Genomic DNA, 20,810 nt, shown 5'->3' with positions numbered 1-20,810 from the left:
CATATAAATTTTTGAAGTATTTGTTCTAGGTCTGTGAAATATGTTGCTGGTATTTTAATAGGGATTGCATTGAATCTATAAATTGCTTTGGGTAGTATGGACATTTTAATGGTGTTGATTCTTCCCATCCATGAGCATGGTATATGCTTCCATTTATTTGTATCTTCTTTAATTTCTTTCTTCAATGTTATGTAGTTTTCTGAGTACAGGTCTTTTACCTCCTTGGTTAAGTTTATTCCTAGGTATTTTATTTTTCTTGTTGTCCACAGCCCCACTCTTATTAGGGATTTCAGGACCCAGTGGGGGAAAAAACTATTATCTCTTTTAATTTATCTCTTTGAGATAAATAAATTAATAATCTTGAACAAGAATAAAATTATACACGTGGTAAGGACACAAAGTTATTTCAGTACTTATCATGCATTTTAAACACATGCATTATTTTAATTAATAATGTAGCTAACCTAATGTACTTGCATTTAGTTTTTAACTATGTAAAAAGCCAGTAAATAAGAAAAACACAACTTGGACTCAGAGCAAGAGATCTATGAGCAAACTTTTCTCAGAATTAATATTAATATCATGTTTCTTGCAATGATGTCCTTACATAGAAGTTGAAATTTTGCTTTGAATTACACATTATAAAATTCTTATTTAAAAAACATATTTTTAATTCTATTTATTATGTTTTTCAGCTGTTCCTTCCTGTGCTTTTGCTCTGTCAATTGTTTGGTAGAAGATTTCTCTCAGAAAAAACTGAGCTTTGTGTCCATGGTCATAGATCACAGTGTGAATATGACTAGCTGCACTCCACTTGGCAGGTAGGAATGTCAGTGAGTAACACTGACATATAATTGGCTGCAGCTCCTGGTGTGGTCCCCTGAAATTGCTCCATTCTTATATCTCCTGACCTAAACAGCAAGGTCATATTTAAAATTCAGACTGCCTTAAATTGCTATATTACAGCTTTTTAAATAAACAAGGGTTACTGAGGTGACAAAAGTTGCTTGTTTTCAAAATGCTCTATATGTTTTGGTGAGGTAGATGTGTGAAGGATGTTTACTAGGTTGACAATGCTGTGAGGGGATACATACAGCTTACAAATAATATTCATTGTTTTTAACTATTGTGTTTACATACAAATTGCATAAAGCTACAGCATCCAGTATCAAAAGACAAACTGTTCTTTCTTCTCTATTAATCGAAGCATTACTTGTTGCTTATATTGTTAATAAACAGAACACGTGCTTGAAAATGATCCTTAAGCCAAATTTCATAGTCAGTGGTTTAAGAACACAGAAGACACACTCCCAGCCTGATTAGCCAGTTCTTCATGACAGTAGGGGAAGGGGTGGGAGGAGGCAGCATTGGCAATTTTTCAGCTCATTAGGTGCATATTCATCTTAATGGGGCATCAAAGTTTAAAACTATAATGTATTCCCCTCATTTAATCCACCAGAGAACATGCATAGTAACCACAGGAAAGCAGAAAGGATTTCAACACTTGGAAGCTGCAAAAGCAGGTGTCATCTTTCCCTTTAGGTGGAATAGAAGAACAAAAACGGAAACTTGATTAGTCTAATTGTGCCTCAGTGAGCCCTTTGCTGCATCCTCCCATCCAGAGTGGATGTATAGCAGTGCGTAACCCCAGATAAAATACAAATTGAATTGCTTTTGGCAACATCTGCAGATAGTGGGGATTGGAGGGAAGAAACATGACCTAAGTAATCTTCTCTCCACCAAAAGTATTTTAATTCATTCTCTTGCACATACTCATTAGTACCCTTTTTACGTAAAACACTCTGTTGGATGATGCAGAATAAGGAGTATCCGTATTCGGAAAACAAGGAAAGGGACATAATTTTTTGCATCCAAACATACCCTTAGAGATTTTAAATAAAAATTAGATGTTTCAACTTATTTTAACTTAACTGGGCAGCTGCTATGTCATTTAAACTGATCTCTTGCATATTTCTTTTTATGCTCAGATAAAAGTAAGCTTTTGCATTAGTTTTTCTATAGAGAGTGTAAGGCTTATTATTCATCCTCTCCTAAAGCACATAAATATTAAATTGCAAATGATGCCTGCTTCAAATGAATGATTGGAGTTCTTTTCAACTTAGTTCTGGGTAAAATGGAATACCCCCACTTTATTCTGGGGAAAAATGGAGATGTAAAAAAGGATAATACTTTGTTTAATATATTCCCTTTTTTCATTTATTTATTTTAAATAAATCTAAAGTAGGAAATAGAATAATTAAATATTGTTTGGTGACATTATGTTAACTTATCAGATTTGTATAATCATCTTGTAATGGCTTAAATATTTTAGCTGCTTACATGTAAGCGCAATAGCTCTGCATTTTTCTGAAATGACACATTGAAAAGGAAACAGTCTGAAGAGTGCATCTTGAAACTATTGTACTTTGGACAGGACATCAGTCTTAAGGTCATATATTTCTCATGAATCAAGTATACTTTATAATGTGCACTGTATACATTTAATTTTATAAAGTTTATTACTTTATATTTATATTATTTGTGCATATACATATCTAAAAATAGGTCCTGAAATCATTGTGACAGTGTGATATAGCCAGCATAGAATGTGGGTCTACAACAGATAAAGTTTGGCCTCTTATTCTTTGTTTTTCCTTCTTTCTTTTATTTTTCCACCAAATCAAATCTCAGGTTACTCAGATTTCCATCTGATGATCTGATTAAATCAGATGAAACTCAAATTTGAATTAATAATAGATTGATAATCTTACTAATTATCCTAAAAGAAGACTATAAAATGTCTCCAACTGATAGAGTAAGAAATTATGCTTTTCCCTGCCTTAACTCTAGGCATTTTTCTTAACCAATAAGGTTGTACATACTTCCTTCTCTTTTCTACCAGATTTACAAAGTAAACTTGAGAATAAAATACACAGAGGAAACATAATATATCACACACCTAAACTTCCCAACTTTTTCAAGAGATTATTTATCTAAAAAAATAGTTAGTAAAAGTACAGTCATCTTTGAAGAATCAACTTGGTGTGACAGATCAACCTCTAAATTGTGAGCAGAAAAACGAGAGCTGTGTGAGTATATGTAAAACATGATAATATCTTGATGTTTAGTAGTTTTACCAAGCGGTGCAGAAAAATAAGATAATAGTGAGATAAACTGGCAAAAGTTAATCATACAACCACCCTATTCTTGTTTGAAATACTCTTTGTTATTACCACCCAAATAAGAGCTACACCACTGACATTTTTTTCTTCTTGATATTTTTATTTGTATTGTTTATTTTGATAGTTAAATAAAAGAAATATTAATTCAATAAGTCACTTGAAGTATTGCTAAGAATAGTTTTGAAAAAGTGCTCTTCAAATTTATGTGATACTTATAGGTTACTGCTTTTATAATTAAACTGATGTGAAATCTGAAGTTCTAAGACTATTTATGACCTTGACCATTCATTCACCTAAACTCTAGTCCTGGATATCTAGGACCCTCATCATCATCTCAAATCCAATATATTCCAGACATTTTAATTTTGTGGTAACACAGTCTTTCCCCCAAAGCTCTATACTTGAAATTTATCTACATGGATTTTAAATCTATCTCTGCCATTCACTAGCTTCATGGCCTTGGGCAAGATACTCTGTTTTTTCATCTAAAAATGAAATGATGATATGTAAGAGCTTAGAATAGACACATGGAAAGACTCTACATAAACATTAATAATTATTTAAACTAAAAAACACATGTCCATCTTTGTCATTTACTTCTTTATCTCAAGAATTTAGCTAGTAATATTCATTTATTATGAATAAAAAATCTTCTTTTAAAATCACACCTTGGGTTCATCCTCTTTCCTCTCTCAAAAAAACAAGCTCTATTCACTTTCTACCTTTAACATTAGGCCAAAGTCTCACCATACTCACCTGTATAATTCCGTCATGTCAGTAGTATTACCAACATCTTGCATCATGCCATCATCACTTTTAAAGCTTCATATGGTTCTTTATTTTCTTAAAGAACCAGTTATAAACTTTTGCCTGGCTTTCAAATTCAGTCTAATTTTATCCTATGATACTTATCAAACCTGAGTTCTTACTAGTATATTTTGTATGCAAATAATAGGAAAGCTTACTCAAGCTGATTTTAAAATATTAAAAGTATAAATTCAAAAGGCCTATAAGTAAGACTGGAATTAAGAGTCAATAGATCCATAAAAAAAATAAAATAAAAATAATAATAATAAAAAAAAAAGTCAATAGGTCAAAGGCCTAAAATGTGATAAATGACTCAAGTACTTTCAGTTACACTACTGGTCTCACTCTAAGACTAATTTGTGCTCTCAAAATAGAATGGCCTCTTATTATCAGTGTTCATGTCTTTCTCCAAAGTGGCTAGCCCATCTGCTTTTCACTGTCCAAGCAAGGGGACTAAAATTAATGTGATTTGTTCTTATCCTCAGCTGGGATGAAATAAAAATTGTGGACTAAACTCTGAAATATATTAGAGATGCTAAAATTAGTTGAAACTCTCCAAATTCATGTTGATCGGTCAATAATTAAAATCTTCTGCATTACAAATTTATAAAGTGGACAAAAATCAATGACTCATGGAGTTCTTGGGCTTGGTAAAGCATATAGTTTGGGTGCTTTCATACATTGCATGAAATACTAGATGATTAATCTTGGAGATAGAGATGTAGGTTAGACCCAGTTTTACCATTCACTACCAGTTATTCTCTCTTACCCTCACTTTCTTCAAACATATAAGTGAGAACAAATACAGAACATATTTAATCAAATGGTTTTTAGATTAAATATGAATGAAGTATCAATATTTGGTCTAGTGTGTGGTACATACTAAAATCACAGTAAACCTTATTTTATATTTTCAAAATGAAAAATTATAGCCAATTAAGGCAAGTGTTGTAGAAACATTCTCAATCAAATGGGAATCTAAATCATAAAAATATTATTTAATTGATTTAAGGTTATAAAACATACTAGTTAGCAGGGGGTTTCCCAGTTTACAAATATTAAAATCTTACTACACTATGTGTAAAAGAATGATTTGTAATGGCTAACTTTGCAACTATTTGTTTAAAATTGTTCATTCTAATAATGAATCTGAGTAGTCTCAGGACTTTGTGTTTATCTTACAACTGATTAAGCAAAGATTTTTTCAACAAGTAGTTCAGAAGAAGACATCAGGTTAGCACTGCTTAAATTATTCTTATATTCTATGTTATGTGTTTAAATCCATGTGATTCTAGTGTATCTACTTAGCCTACTGTTAGTAATGGGTCTGCAATATAAGTCTTAGCCAACCTGAAACATTGATAAAAAAAGAATGACCCTATTATTCATGGTTTCCCAGCAATCCACATCTAGGGAGCACTGCTTGAAACTGCAATTCTGTTTATCCTTAAAGCATTTGTTCTGCTCTCCCTGCTTGAACTTATCTTCAATTCCAATTCAAACACTCCTTGGGAATCCTGCTGCAATCCGCTCTTTACACATCTCCAGCCCAGCAGTGTTTTGTTAATCATCATCTCAGTGCAGACAAAGACATTGTGAGTGGGAATCTTGTCCTCTACATGTATTTGTTAGATAAAGCTCATAGGTGATGCTGCTCAGATTTACTCAGTCTGTGGTATTTTACTTTTAAAGGCATTAAAGAAGTCTGACATTACCACCACTTAATATGCCTTTCCTTTTGTCTCCAGCTTGTTGTCTCTAATGTCACTCCTCCCAATAGGAAAAGGAGCTCTTCATTTCCAACTCTGTGCATGAATACAGAAGTTTTGCTAATGTGTGTGACTTCTGTGAAACAAGCTAGTCCAAACTGTCAACATCTGGGTTTTTTGTCCAAACAGAATTTTGTAGGAACTTGGAGAAGTAAATCTTAAAACTTTTATGTTCTCAGGCAAAGATATTAAGAGAGCAGATATCAGTATTTACCTTTCATTTTCATTGTATCTTTCCATTACCATTTATCCCCTTATACCTCCCTCCACCACACAATCACCACATTGTTGTCCGTGTCAATGAATCCTTTCTCCTTTTTGCTTGATCCCTCTACCTCCACCCCCTGCTCAGAGCTGTCATTCTGCTCTGAACCTCTGAGTCTGTGTCCATTTTGCTTGTTAGTCCAGTTTGTTCATTAGATTCCACATATGAGTGAAATCATACGGTATTTGTCTTTCTTTAATACTGTCTTTGAGATATTAATCTTTTTATGCTATTGAGTTCCCTCACTTGGAAAATGAGAGAAAAGATAAGTTCTAATAAAACTTAAATTTGAAAGGATCATTAGTGATTGTCCATCCCAAAGTCTTCCTTTTACAGATGGAACAACTGAAGCGCAGGATTGCTTGCTGAACATTACAATTTAATATTATTATCACAGAGATGACTATTACTGAGTATACATTGTCTCAGCAATCAAAATGAAGACAGAGAAGAATATAGCTAATCTATCTTCTGCAGTGGGTGACGATAACAAAAAAATGTGTAAGAATATTTTGGGGAGATTGACAAAAGACAAGAATGAGAAAGCAGCCAAATGACACTTTAGAATATATAAAATATTAAATAAAAATTAAAGAAGTATCTAAAGTATTGGAAAAGGCAGTTTCATGTGCACAATATTTCTATACCCCCTCAGCCACGTAAGAATGGGCCGAGGGCCTGGCACACCTCCTTACCGAGAGAGAAGAGCCCACGCAGCTCGTGTCCAGTTTATGACCTGTATGGGTGTTTCTTCCTTTGTTACAGGTGCAGTGAGTGCTCTTTCTGTCTCTGCTTAAAGTGTATACATTGCATGGCACTGGGGCAACCCCACTGTTATATCTTTTCTCTACATTATAAAAAATAACATCTAATTGTGTGTGAACACTTTCTATTGTATCACATCAGGAAAAAATCTAATGCCAGTGGTATTACTAATCAGCATGTACAGGAAAAAAAATTTTTTTTAATTTCATAAAAGGTATAAGCCTATCTCTTTGACCCCTTGCCTTTCACTGTTTTCCCTCCTGCTTCTTGGGAATGCTGGCATGATATCTGAGGATTTAACATCCATCTTGTGATTATGAATCCAAAATCCACAAGCAAAGCAAGAAGATAAAAAGGGCATGGGCACATTATCGTGAAGACATATGCAGTCTATGGCTGGTATGATCCTTGATTTATTGTTGTGTGAAATAAAGAATCCCTTATTTAATTGTTATTATTTGAAATACCTGCCATTCACTGCTAAATGATATACTGATTCACCCTTTCCTGACATTCCCCTTCAGCAACATCAGTTCTGTAAGTACTGGGAAAGTCAACCTGCCTGGATAGAGCGAACATCTGTTTTGATTAATGAGCGCTATGCCATACTGGTCTCCTCAGTAAGATTTCAAACCCAATTTCCATGCCTTAATTACTTAACTTTGAAAATGTGAATATTAACAGAACCTACTTCACACTTTTATTGTGAGAACTACATTACACAATTCAATTAAAACAATGCAGCTAAACCATAACATCTGGAATATAGTAAGTAGTCAAAAAGTAATAGCTATAGCTCTTTTCTTATTATCCCTCCAGATCATTGAAACTAGCATCAGGGTGACAGATATTTATTATCACACAAGAACCTCAAGATCATTTTCTCTGTCACTTATTACTTAATAATCATCTGAGGCACTCTCTTGTGAAGCTATTACAAGCCAAATTTTACATAGGAATCATTTGTTCATGAAAAGAAAAAATATTGTAATGTAGAACTAGAGACTAAATAGTAAATTATGTGCTAGTATCAAGACAGGAGTCCAACAATGCGGGAACAGGGAACGTATCACAGGTAGCTCAATAAATATGTCACCAACAACTAAGTCCATGTTTGTTCACTATAAATTTGTACATTAAAAAGCAAGGCCATATAAATATGTGAGACAGCTGTGGCAGACAGAGGTAGAGCTGTGAGCTGAGAATTATGAATTTGTTAGCATGGTAAAAGAAACTTAAGACAAAATAATCTTTTGAGCAATATCTCAAATCCATTTTAAGCTGATAAATAGATAAATCAAATTTTATTTATCTAAAAGGATTCTCTGGCTTGACCAGAAAAGAGCTAATCTAGGTCAAAACCACATTGAAAAGATAAACAATTGAGGGAAAAATAAAACATCCTGCTGTTTCAGGGGCTTACAACAGACTCAGAGACGTTAGAAACACTTATGAATGAACAAAAAAGGACATAATCACTTGGCAAATTCGATTGTGCTATAAATCATAGAGCATAGAAAAGTTATAATAGAGCTCTGACTTCCTGCATGATGGAGTAGGAAGGTTGACAAATCCATTTGTTTAAAAAGGAAGGTTGACAAATCCATACTATAATGTGGGGCAAAATATTCAAAACTAACAATTTTATTACCATTCAAATTTACTCAGGGGTTTCAACAAACCTAAAAGTGTTTGTTCATGAAAAGCAGATTTGTTAATGAGCTTTGAGTGGAAGAGTATGTGTGACATTCTTGCCCACGGCTGCTTCCCTTTCTCCCTACCCACAGCCTGAGTTCTGTCATCACGGTACTTCGACCAACCCACGCAAGCCGTGAATACTAGCAGATTCACTGCCACTGCTGCAAGAGCCCCATTTGATTTAACTGTTGTCAAAGAGTCAATTCAATAGCAAGGAAACAGGGACAGTCAGCAGACTAACTGTGGCTTTACAGAGAATTTTGGGAGGTGAGACAACCATAGAGAGCAAAATAAATTCACCACATATTCAGTATCCACCAGAAACTGTAAAAATGAAATACACAAGTGACCAGTGAACACACACTATCCCCACATATGGTCCACAAGAGCAGCAGGGCCAAGAGACACCCCAAAGGGTCAAGAGAGAGCCTGACAGAACTTAAAAAGTGAGGCAGATTGAATGCACCTTTAAAACCAAAAATCCATTAACCAAGGCTTGAAGCATAAAGTTTTTTAGTATAAACTCTGGACAATCTTTAGATGATATCTAAGATATGCTGATGCAGGAACAATGGCTCACTCATAAAACCAAACAAAAAATTTGAGCACAGATCAATACCCCTACATTACTGGGAGACAGAATTTACAGAGTTAGTTTAGGCAATATTACAAACACACAAACAACAACTATCCAGGCTGTGAAAAGCCAAAAACCAAATCCAGAGTTGTTAATATATTATCAAAAAATATCTAGTATTCAACAAAGTCAGGAGATATGCAATTAAACAAGAAAGTGTGACCCAAATTACCTTGAAAATAAAATATAATTAATTAAAAAAAAACTAGAGTTAAGATAGTTTAATGAAATTGATGACAATATGATGAGAATGAAAAATTAATAATGTTCTTACACATGCATCATTCACCCTAGCAATAGAAATGTAAGTAATGCTTTAACAAATCTGGAATAACACAAAAGTTTTTATGGAGAAAATTGTAAATATTTATTGAAGTCATAAAGTAAGCTTGAATATATAAAGAGATATACATGTCTGCATGTGAATTGGAAGGCTTAATGTTATGCAGATGGCAAAGTTTTCCAAATTAATTTATAAATTCTATACAAGTGCAATCAGAAAACCAGCAGTTGTTTTATGGAACTTGGCAATTTGATCCTAAAGTTCACAGGAAAGATAAGAGCCAAGAATACACAAGACAATTTTAAAAAATTGCCCAGGGAATGTACACAAGCATATATTACGGCTTGTGGTAAAGCCCCAGTGATTCAGTGTATAGTAGCTGCAGAGAGATGTCCAAACATCCCCGTGGAGCAACTATGCCAATAGAACCCAATCTGTACATGATTTGGAAATCCGTACGTGGAAGAAGTCATACTGCATATCAGTAAGGAACTAAAGGATAATTCTGTCCATCAGATTCTGAATTATCAATTTGGGGAAACAATTTAGATTTCCATCTCAAATTTTATACAAAATAAAATCCAGATAAACAAAATGGTACATTATTTGAAGAAAATAATTTGGGGGATGTTTTTCTTGGAAAATATAAGAAATATTAATTTTTTAATTATACATAAAAGATAACCTAAATGATGTAAAAAAGTAAGTACCAAATGAAAGAAGATATGTGGACTCAATATAATTGCCGAGCAATACACAAAATATACCAAAAACAATTCAATAGCATTAAGAAAAATTCAATCAAATAGAAAGTATAACATATAAATATTTCACATAGAGAAAACTCAAATGATCAATAAACATAAGAATACATGTTTAGCCAGTGAAGTAAACGTTAAAGGAAAGATGAAATATTATTAAACATATACCAAATTCACTAAAATATATATCTTGAGGTAATAAGTAAGGAGAGGATGTAGGATAACAAGAATCCTCATATTGTACTAATGTGAGCATAAGTCAGTTTAATTATTTTTAAAACCATTAATATTGCATTTTCCTTTAAAAATGTATGGAAATTATCAAATACACAAAAGTAGAGAGAATAATATGATTAATATCTACACAAATATTACTCAACTCCTATGATTATCATCATTTTGCCAAATTATGTCACCTACCTTCTGCCACTTTAAGTTCCCCAGTTTTTCTTGTTTGCTGGATTATTAAAATAATCTAATCTCACAAATTTTGTTACTTTACCTGTTAAATATTTTTCTATGTGTCTCTTACTAAGATGGTCATTTTTACATATATCCTTGACATTATCATCAACTTAAAAAATAAATTTAATCACAGGCCATATTAATATTGTTTTAATAATTTTATTATTATTGTTGTTGTAGGTCTGAATTAAGCCAAAACGATGTCTGCATATTGCATTCAGTGGCTATATCTCCATTGGAGAGAAATGGGGAAAAAATTGGAAAAACTGTAATAGAAAAACAGTTAAAAGAAAAAAGAAAGTAAAATAAAATTGCTAAGACCTCCGTTCCTTTTTTTTTATCCTCAGGTACTTGGTTTGTTAGAAAAGTTGGGTCATTTGTCCTACAGACTCTCCCACATCCTGGATTTGGCTGAACTCTTTCTTATGGTGCCTTAACTAGTTCCCATATCCCATTCATTCTTGTTAACTGATAATTAGATCTTTCAGCTTTTTCAGGTGGGGATTTGACATTTTAAGCTTAAATATTTCATAGGTAGTATTGTGTGCTTCCCATTTCCTCAAACATATTGAGAAACATCATGCCTGCTTATTTCACTTTTAGTAAGACTGTATCACAGGTTTCAGTAGAGAGTCATTCTGTATTATTTAGTATAGCTGAAGAAAATTCTCTTATTCAACAAGTTTATTTATTAATGTTTACCCTAAAGAAATTCTAAATAAAATATATATGCAAACATGTGTAAGAAAGTTCGCTGAAGCACTGTGCTGGAACAGGAAAGCTTCTGTTTGCCCCAACCATGTTCCTGGGAGGCAGAACTGGATGAATGTGATCAGTGAGCTCTGTGGCCCTGGCCTCCAGATGTGTTTATCTGGGGAAGAGCAAAAGCATGAAATCTGAAAAACACAAGTGAGAAAGATCAGGGTGATTGGTTGTCCCTCACACTTGCCTCCTTCTTATTAAGCTGCCTCTATTTAAGGAAACAACTGAGACAATGATCTTAAACTAACCACAAGCTCTTCCTAGTTTCCAGTCACAAGTCCCTTCTCTTTTTTCTTTAGGACTAAGTTTGGTAATTAGTCCTGAAATTGTGAAGTAACTCTTAAGATTTTTCCACACCTTGACCAGTTCTTTGCAAATAGTCCCTTCATAAAGTTCTTTCACAAATTATTTAGCTTGAGCATAGGACTTATTTCCTGCCAGAATTTAGACTGATGTATTTCTCAAAGGCAAAATCTTGGATAAAATGTGAATGTTTATTCATGTATATGTTCACTCATTGAATGATTATTGAATGCCAGGTTCTATTCTAAGCACTGTCAATATAATAATGAACAAAACAAAATTCCTGCACTTACTGATATGTTTTAGACATAATCAAATATATATGCCCTCTGGATATAAGTTCATCAATAGGAAGAGTGAGCTTGATATATTCATACAGTAGATTTGTAGGCAGCAGTTAAATTACCTGAATAAAAGATACATATATCAGCTAAGAGTAATGAATGAAATAGCAAATTTCAGAATGATAGGATTACTGCTGATTATTTAAAGGTTAAAAGCACACGAAAACATACAATAACAGAAAAAAGCAAAGGATTGGTACACATGATTCTAAGGGTTGTGGTAAACTCTGGAAGGGAGAGAAGGTAAAGCAAGTAGCTGAGACATGCAAAAAGTTTTCAACTATATAGAGAAAGAGCAGAGCAAACTTTTAGGACACATTTTACATTCAGATATGGAGTCACTGTGAGCCACCTTTTACATTCAGATATGGAGTCACTGTGAGCCATGACAGTTATGTCAAGTGCTATGTTAAGACTGAGATAAGAAGGTATAAGAGGAATGCACTTAGTGAAGGCCCAAGCCCAAAATCATAGGTCTGGACATCTGGATAAGGACTCCATCAGGACACCAATGTGAGTAGGACATCTACCCCTGGTGAGCTATAAGAACTCAGACCTCCAACTACCAAGCACTGGAACTTGGCTGTACCATAGGTCATTTTCCTAGCCCTGCCAGACTTCCATGCCACTGGCTGCCTGCTGCCACTACTGCTGCCTGGCTTGATACCAAAACCTGCCTCTCTATCTGCAGACGCTGCCAGTGAATGGTACTTCACACAGGGCATTCACTGTGTCACTTCTATTGCATAAGCCCCCCTTTTCTGTGTATAACCTGCATGTGACTCTATTGGCTTATTGAGGAGGTCTCCCCAGATAAACCCAGCCTTGTGGAAAGACACAAACATGTGTGACTCTTTTTGGAGATGCTCCTTTGCTTACAATGTCAACTCTACCAGTAATGGTTTTATGTCTTTACTTAAAAAAAGAAATCTAAAGAAAATATGCATTATTTTTCTAAAGTTACTTATCGGTCCATAGGTGTTTGCTAAATTATTCTTATACTTTTCTAGATGATTTAAGTATGTAAAATCTAAAAAAAAAAAAAAAAAAAAAAAAAGGGTAGGCCAAAGTCATATATTTGTATACTGAGAACAGATTAATATTTATCAGAGGTAGGGGCTGCAGTGTAAAAGAAATGAGTAAAGAAAGTATATATTTATAGGAAAACTTTCTCATTGTTTAGAAATGAAAAAAAAAAACAAAATAAAACAAAAATAGAAAAATGTAGAACTTTGGTACAGATCACCTTTAAAAAACAATAATTCTAAGGCTGCTCTGCCTCACTTATTCTGTCTTCCATTATTGCAGTTCTGATGTCCCTAACCCAGCATGCCCCTACTTGCCCCACTGTTCATAAGGCCACAATCCTACCTGAACAAGTCCCACCTTTAGATCTGCCCATGGAGAGGTGGCACTGGCCGAATTAGTGCCCAGTGTCATTTCACAGCCATTTCAGGTAGAAAGATGTTTTCAATAAAGAAAAAAGATGATAATTTCAACAGTTAAGTTCTTATTTCAGTTCACAAGTAACATTAAATATTACTAGACATTTCTGAAATTGGACTTGAGTATGTAAAATATAATTTCCAAGCATTTAAGCCATTAAATTTTAATCAATTTTCTGCCCACCAGTTACTGTTTTGGAAGCAGGCCATGGTAGATGGTGGAAAAGGCATGAACTAACAAAATAATAATAACCGATACACAGTTTCAATAGTACAGGTATGCCTATTAATTCAACAGTCAAATTTAAATCATTTATGAAAAAATAAAAATGAATTCAATTGCATACGATCTATTCAGACTTAAGAAAAATGGGATAAATACAGTAATAATCTTTTAAACTTCTAAATGGGAATGAACTTGAGAATAACTCACTAAAGATGTTAAGAATTAGGACATTCACCATTGAAAGTAATTCTAGTAAATTATGTTCAAAGGGATTTATAATCCAGACTGGGATTAGCTTTATAAAAACTAGAGAATTACAGAAACATTGAAAATATTGAACTCTAAATAAGCTGAACAAAGCAAATGAGCACACATCTTAACCAGATGCCTACCTTGATCAATTTTTATTATTATTTTTTATTTGTTTAATATGCTTTATTGATTATGCTGTTACAGTTGTCCCAATTTCTTTTCCCTTTGTCCCCCTTCACACAGTGACACCCCTCCCTTCAGTTGCCCCCCTCCTTAGTCCATGCCCATTGGTTCTTCTCAACATCTTACCATCTTACCATCTTACCACTCCCTCCTACTATGCTTCTTAATTCCTGCATCATCTCCCTCCCTTTCTCCACTGCCCCCTCCCCACTGACCTCCTCCCATACTGTTCCCCATACCTATAATTCTTTTCCTATTCTCATTGCCTACTTAGTTTGCCTTTGTTTCAGTTCCCTAGCTTTCATTGTTGGTTCTTGTGATACAGTTTTCATTTTAATGTTCATAGTTTTGATCCTCTTTCTCCTAAACAAGTCCCTTTAACATTTCATATAACAGTGGTTTGGATCTGATGAACTCCTTCAGTTTTACTTGGTCCTGGAAGCACTTTCTCTGCCCTTTTATTCTGAATGACAGCTTCACTGGATAGAGTAATCATGGTGGTAGGTTTTTGTTTTTCATTACTTTGAGTATTTCTTGCCAGTCCCTTCTTGCCTGCAAAGTTTCTTTGGAGAAATCAGCTGTTAGTCTTATTGGGACCCCTTTGTGTGTAATTCTCTTCTTCTCCTTTGCTGCTTTTAAGATTGTGTTTTTATCCTTAAGTTTTGACAGTTTCATTATAATGTGTCTTGGTGTGGTTCTCCCTGAGTCCAGTTTTTTGGAACACTCTGTGCTTTATGGACCTATAAGTCTATTTCCTTCCCCAAGTTAGGGTAGTTCTGCTTCATTATTTTCTCACATAATTTTTCAATTTCTAGATCTTCTTCTTCACCTTCTGGCACCCCTATGATTCAGATATTGGCCCACTTATAGCTGTCCCATAGGTTTCTGAGCCTCTCCTCATTTTCCTCACTTTTCATTTCCTCTTTCTGCACTGGTTGACTGTTTGTTCCTTTCCTATGTTCTGATTTGTTGATTTGACCCCTGGTTTTCCTTTCCTCACCACTAGTTTCGTATGTGTTTTTGTTCATTTCAGCAGGACTAGCCTTCATTTCTTCCCCATTTTGTTTAAGATCTGCTGTTAGGTCTGTAAGCATTTTTATAACCAAAGCTCTGAACTGTGCCTCAGAAAGTTTTCCTATCTGCTGCTTCATCAGATTAGATATTTGCTCTCTGGTCAGCTGCATGATTGGGATCTCTATCATGATCTGTGCCATCCTGACAGTTTTGTGTTTACCTTTGCTTCCTGGGTGGGGGGCTGTCATACCTCCTACGCTACAGGGGGTGGAGCCCTGTGCACTCGTCACAACCGGGCGACCCTTCTCACCATGCTGTGGCATTTTCTGTGGGGGTGGGGGTCCAAGATGAATTCCTGCCATTCACTCTCCACTGAGAGACCAGGAGCCTCCTCCTCAGTCCCCATGCCCTCCAGGCCTCACAGTCCAAGGCAATGGGGGTCTACCTTCCTTGGCATTGTCATCGCAAGCTGACAGGTCTGGTCTGCAGCCAGGGGTGCTCCCCAGGTGCCTCTCACTTTCCCTTAAGTATGAGTGTCTGTGTTTACTGCTGTCCTGCCACCATCGCCACTGCTGCCACCATCGCTGCCAACACAGCTTGACCTCTCTGCCCCAGCTTTGCCCCTCCTACCTGTCTGGATGAGCACCATTTCTTTATAACTTCATACGTTGGACTTCCATTTATTTTCTGGAACTTCTGGTTATTTCTGGTTTTGCGGTAGTTGTATTCCTTCTTAGTGTAGAGGGAGACAGAGTGTGTCAGTCTAGGCCTCCATCTTGGCCAGAAGTCTCCTGTGTGTGTTTGCCTCTGTGTCTTCTTGATCATTTTTATGAAGAGCTCTTCTGCTGCCCAGTTTTTATGTGCAGTTTTATTTATACATATGTGCACCAGAGAGAAAAAGAAGTTCAACATTAACCATATTTTGCATTCCCTTAAGGCATAACATAGTCACCAGTTCAGTCACAAATTGTTCCCTAGAAAATTGCATGAAATTATTGTAGCTGTTAAGCATGTCATTTAATATTGAGAGCTAATATAAAAGATGATAAAGTCCATAAGGATATTATCCCTGATTCCTGAAAAGAAATCCTGTTTATAAAAAGAGAGAAACTAAACTGAAAGTCACCACCATCAACAACACAAAAATACGAAATACATCAAAGAGAGAAATATTCCTCACTAAAAATAAACACTCAGAATATCTAGCATTTTAGTCCAAGCTGAATTTGAACACATTTATACAAGATGCACTCCTGTAGATTAATGTGACCAGACAATATTGCTTACCCTAGTCATCTTCAAAGAGTAAAATCAACAAGTTATATCAATCATGAACTCTTGAATCAGCCACCTGTATTGACTACTAACATGAGCAGAACAACTTTGCTGAACTTTTCTGCTGTATCATAATCCATTTGGTCAGAAGCTGACAATCTCTGTTAAAAGTGAGTTTCCAACAGTGGCAGTCTTTGCCGATGTGCAGGTGCCAAAGCCATGCTGACTTGCAAATAACAAATGACCTTGCCAAATTCACCTCAGACTTGACTGAGTTGTTGGCCCCAAAAAGCATCTCCTAATGGATGATTCACAAGTTCAATGATATTATTATCAAAATTCTTTTTTATTTTAGTGATGTGGCAGCTAGCTGTACTTTGCCAAGAGAAGAATTGTTCCTGTGTTATTGAAGATGGACATAATTTGTTTTCTAAAACTTGTTATTGGAAGATAACATGCCAAACATAATATGGGCATTATAAATGCAGCATGTTGAATTTTCACAAACTGAACACTCCCTTGCAATATGCTGTCAGATTAAGAATGAGAAAAACACAAACACTTCAAAAAGCCTCTTCTTGTTCCCTTCCAGTCTCTGCCTATATAATGCTGGGTCCAACAATAGAAAATGGCTTTACCTATACATGTATATTACATAAGTGAAATCATATGGAGTGGGTTCTTTTGTGCGACTGTATTCCCTCACCATTATTACATCTGTGCTTTCTATACCTCTTTATTATGTACATTTTAATAGATTTTTTATTCTGAATTTCATCAGATATTTCCCAAGTATAGGAATGCTAATGTGCAACTTCCAAAGTAAAGTATAATCAGAGAATACAAGCCTCAAAATAGAAATTTTGAAGAGACTCTGTTTGCAAACTCATGGGAACCACCCAGTTTCTTAGGTCAAATAAGAAGTCACTAGAGTAACGATTCAACTGAGTAGCAATGCTATTGGTAAAAGTGCTGACTATTGACAATTAAATCCACTATGTACACTTAAAAAGTAACTAAACAGTCTAACTAATAATAATTGACCATTTTAAAGGTTTTATAGAGATCACTGAACACTGAAGTGAAACATTTTGCATTTGCTACCTCATATAGTCACTAAATGAAGAATAAAGCTCAAACCTTTGATCTATCTCCAAAAAATATATTGTGAGAATAAAAGGTAGTATTACTCAGTTGAGCAGTGGTGAAGAAAGAGAGAGGAGGGAGAAAATACAGACACAGTAAGTTCACCTCCAAATACGCATTAAAGACACTTTCATGCAGCTTCACACTTAACCATTAGATAGTGTTGTGTTTTTTCTTACATAAACCTTGACCTCATTTTTGGAATTCTAAATCCTTACAGTTACTGGCAATACATTGGTTTAGTACTAGCAATAAATAAGTTATCTTAAATGGCAAGCCGTCACCATATTTTGGACAATATTAATATTTATGAATTATTTCTCAGACTTTATTGCAAGCAATGAAGTTCTTTATTCATGTTTTTATTCTTTCAACATTCACAGAATTTGCATTGATCAACTAATCATAAAAAGCCACTGTGTTCATTATGGTCTATAATAAAAAACACATCCTGCTCTTAAGATGTTGTTTACTGATTAGTTTCTTTCCTTCCTTCTCCCTTTGTTTCTACTTTCTTTTTCTTTCTGTCCATCTTTGTTTCTTTCTTTCCTTCTTTCCAGAAAAGTTTACTCCTACAGCCATCATGTGGAATGGAACAGATGGACATTAATGTGGTGAAGGAAGAGAGATGGTCCTGACTGAGAGTGTCAGAGCCTGAGCAGAGCTGACAATGGCACCTGCACAAGGAGAGGTGAGGCCACACTGATCACGAGAGATGGGTTCATGCAGAGACGATTTTTACATTTCAAATATATTCTATGTAAAGTATTAGTATATTATATATTTTATCATAAAAATATATTAAAAATTGTTATCACTGTACATGAAGGAGGTTACAAGCATAGGAAAGAAGAAAACTAGAATAAATACCATGGTGCTAGATTGCAATTGGAAATGTTGGTATAAGCACATGATTTTCACTATGCACATGAAAAGATAAAAATAAAATATTATATAAATAAATGTCTGCTGAAAAGGCCTGAAACAGTAACCCACCTCCTCCCCAAAGCAATGAATAGACCTGGAGCCCAGATCTTGGTTTCCAAATATGTTCTTCATGAAAAGAAACTAGGGATTCACAGAAAAATTGCTGACTGCAAGGCTGAGGCAGGGCATGACTCAAGGAATGATAGACTAAACATATTCTTGTGTAAAAGGTAATGAAGAATGCAAAAACTAATGTAATATGTCAAAAGTACTCAGAAGCCAGTTTGGAAGGAGTTTCTTCCAGACAAATCCAGGGTAATTTCAGTATCCAAAAATAATGATACTAACAGATTGTAACCCATTGAATGAAACAGGAATCTATGAGAACATAGAGCTATAAATAAACAATTAAGTAAATGGGAAGAAGAGAAATCTTTTCCTTACAGGAGAACGCCAACTAATAAAAGTAGAACAAAATTTAAAGCTACAAAATCACATTTAGCTACTCCCACAAGCATAATTATTTTAGCCAATAAGTATCAACAAACACTAAAACTAGCATTTAAAAGATTGATGAGAAACATACATTGTCTCAGAGTACCTTCCCAGAAAACAATTATTAATTGCAAATTTTAAAAATGTGCCTTTATAGTGGAAAACCTTAGCAAACACCATTTAATCTTGTGGTTGAAGTTAATTTCACCTGTAATGGGACAAATCAAAATTATGTATCATGTAACAGGATTCATTGAGAGGAATTGAGGAAAAATAGATAAATCAAAATTTGAGGAAAATAACTGGCTTACAGCCTTTGTAAGAGGAAAGGTCATGAAATCAATAATGAAGAACTGTTTCAAACTGAAGGCAACAAAACACAACTCAAATGCAACATGTGATCCTCAACTAGTTCTTATTACTGCAAAAAAAAAAAAATCCTACATTAGGATAATTGGTGAAATTTGAACAGGGACTGTTATTTGACAGTAGTAATGTTTTCATGCTAACCCCTTGGCTTGGATGATTGTGTTGTGGTTATGCAGAAAAATGCCCTTGTTTGTAGGAAATATACTGCAACTTTACTTCAAATATGCACTTTGGGGGAAAAAGCTTTTTAGTACTGTATTTGTAACTTTCTTATGAGTCTGGAATTAATTCAAAATAAAATAATGGAAACAAGGAGGGAGAAGTAATGGGTTTAGAACTTCACGTTTGCAACATGAAAAGTTCTGTTTTACAGCAATGTGAATACACTTAACACCTCTGGACTAAACACTTAAAAATGGTTAAGATGGTAAATTTAATGTTCTGTATTTTTTACCACAATTTTAAAACTATAAAAACAAGTGTATCAACAAACAAAAAAAGTAGTATTGTTTAGGAAAGTTCTCAATCCTGAACAGTGCAGTTTTTAGAAAATACAGACGCACAACTCCAAATGTCACAATACCATAGATTACGGCCTGGGGTTTGGGGTTTGGATTATGGTTTGAAATTTTTCACACATGGCCAGGGATGCAAAAACACTGATTACACTCCAACATTTGCAAGTGGGTAACAAGAGCTAAACTGGAATAGAAAATCACTTGACCGAGTTCAGAGCTTTTTGTCTACTAGTTTTATGACCTTGGAAAAATTACATCAACACTCTCGGCTTTAAAGCCCTCTTCTTTAAAATGGGGATAATATTTCCTGCCTCATAATATTGCTGAGCTGCTCACAGGAGATAATGTAGATAAAAGCACTGCAGAAATAGAAGGCAATATTGTAATGCAAGAAATTAATGAGTAAATTTCTCTCCTATAAAAGGAGTCAAACAAAATATGATAACTATATCATGTCGCTAATGTGCAGCAACACACTCCAGTGAGCCATTCCACAATCTCAGATGATACATGTGAGTGATTCTTGGCTTTAGAGCACATAGATTTTGAGGCTCGTAAGCAAATTACTGAGGGAATCTCTCAGTTTCTGTAAGCATGAGATCTAAATGAAATCCCATTAGCAAGCTTAAAGCTAATGGCTTTTTCATCTCAGTGGGCCGTCTATTAGAAGTTTGGTGGGACCTCACAAGAAAAGTGAAGAAAAAATAAGGTAGTATACTGAATGATACAAAAGGTCAGGCTTGTGAGCTTAGTCCATGTGGCGTCCACCTGGCTTACTAAGCAATCAAATGTTTAAAAATTGCTGATGAGCAGTCTGAAGGTTGTTCCCCACACACCATCGCTGTTAGCACAGTGCCTTTGGAAGTTTTAAATTAGGGAGAATTGAGATCAAATTCCAACCATACTGGGCAATCTTGGA

At 34.8% G+C, this 20,810-nt stretch overlaps 1 pseudogene; it reads left to right on the top strand.

The window, feature by feature from the left end:
- The first annotated feature begins 6,688 nt into the window (after positions 1-6,688).
- Positions 6,689-20,810, top strand: part of LOC150022415 (glyceraldehyde-3-phosphate dehydrogenase pseudogene) — a 50,661-nt pseudogene continuing 36,539 nt past the window's right edge.

The sequence above is a fragment of the Furipterus horrens genome, unplaced genomic scaffold (genome assembly GCF_987537825.1).
Source record: "Furipterus horrens unplaced genomic scaffold, mFurHor1.1.pri manual_scaffold_1, whole genome shotgun sequence".
NCBI lineage: Eukaryota > Metazoa > Chordata > Mammalia > Chiroptera > Furipteridae > Furipterus > Furipterus horrens.
Note: the sequence above shows the minus strand (reverse complement) of the source record. Positions and strands in the feature narration are given on the sequence as shown.